At 44.3% G+C, this 1,517-nt stretch overlaps 1 long non-coding RNA gene across 1 annotated transcript; it reads right to left on the bottom strand.

Moving 5' to 3' along the window:
• Nucleotides 1-523: 523 nt before the first annotated feature.
• On the bottom strand, nucleotides 524-1,236 carry LOC144366181 (uncharacterized). The gene is made up of 2 exons (XR_013425103.1): nucleotides 960-1,236; nucleotides 524-695 (listed from the first exon to the last, which is right to left on the bottom strand). It is a non-coding gene; the product is annotated as an uncharacterized LOC144366181 (long non-coding RNA).
• Between the last annotated feature and the right edge of the window lie 281 nt (nucleotides 1,237-1,517).

Raw genomic sequence — 1,517 nt, 5'->3', positions numbered from 1 at the left:
GCATTTTCAAATAACACAGAAGGAGATGGAATCCCACTTTATAAACTTCTCTCAAACGATCTTGCTTTGTTATACTCGGCTACAGATCGGTGATTCTGAACCTACCTTGATCTCTTTTCTTTTTTTGACACTGACACACACCCACACACATATAATTTACACATTTAAGGTTTCTCACGTATGCTGTTTTTAAACACAGGCTTTTAAAATACTTGCTTCCCCTACTGTTCCTGCACCACCTACTTTAAACTCATAACCTGCTATGCATCCTTCTGTACCTTATTCTGTGCTTGTCTCGTAATTTATATATATATATCATAATATATGATACAAGCACAGAATATTATATAATTATATATTATGTATTATGATATATATTATGATACATAATATTATACTATATAATCCACATCCAAGGTGTATACATATTTTACATGCACCATTGTGCTGGGTTTTTTTTTTTTCCATGCACCAACATGTCTGGGAAATGGAGGCAATCAAATAATGACATTCTCACTCGCAGTGGGAGAGAACCCACATTTATTTGAACATTCTCCCACTAAGGGTGTTCACTTTCTCTCTTTATTTTGGTGTGCCACACATCCTTGTGTGCTTAGATGGGAGTCCGTGTCTTCAAGTCATTATTCGCCCACTGCAGAGGAATGTAGACTCCTAGGAGTGAAAATCTTGAGACTCTGGATAATTGAAGAGAGAAAATAGAAAACAATGTACACGGTACAAGCAGGCAGCTTCTGAGGTTGGAACGTTTTCTGCCCTTGGCCTTTCTACAGTCAGAGTCAGAGCAATGGTCCTACCCTACCCAAATTCTGCCTAAGGCTGGTATGGGACAGTGTCGTGCCGTCGAGGAGGCTCCTTGCTCAGAAGTGCCCTGGTCTCTCTGCCTACTCCTGCCTCCCCATCCCCAGTGGAGCCCGGCAGGCCTGCTCCAGGGGACTTACCGCTCTGGGGTTCTTGTGAGGTAATAGGAGAAGGTTGGGGCGGCTGCAAAGAAGCACTTCCTGGAAAGGGGTGCACAATGTCAGCACCAAAGTGCACCTGATCTTAAGGCAGCCTTGGACCAGCTCAGCTCCTTGCAGGTCTTCTCTCCTCTCCACCCAGACTGTGTGGCCTCACAGAAGGATTTGGCGTCACTTAAAGTGACTGCTTGGAACGTAAGTTCTCTCTCTTCTTTGATGGAAAAATTACTACAATTGAACACAACATCCACCTGCTGTTTCAGCATCAACAAAGGAATGAGTCATTGGGCAATGTTGTCTGTGAACCGTATCCCCGGACCAGAATGAGCCTAGGGGGGTGGCAGGGTAAGGACAGCCTGGTGTCCAAAGCTTGTCCTGTGTGCACCATTGTCAAATGGGGCTGCTATAACACATATCAGCAATCAAGTAGCTGCAAATAGCACACATTGATTTCTCACTGCTCTAGAAACGAGGAAGTCCAAGATCTGGGTGTTAGCAGGTTTGGGTCAGGCAAGGGCCCACTTTCTGGTTTGTCGATGG

The sequence above is a fragment of the Ictidomys tridecemlineatus genome, chromosome 1 (genome assembly GCF_052094955.1).
Source record: "Ictidomys tridecemlineatus isolate mIctTri1 chromosome 1, mIctTri1.hap1, whole genome shotgun sequence".
NCBI classification, from domain to species: domain Eukaryota; kingdom Metazoa; phylum Chordata; class Mammalia; order Rodentia; family Sciuridae; genus Ictidomys; species Ictidomys tridecemlineatus.
Note: the sequence above shows the minus strand (reverse complement) of the source record. Positions and strands in the feature narration are given on the sequence as shown.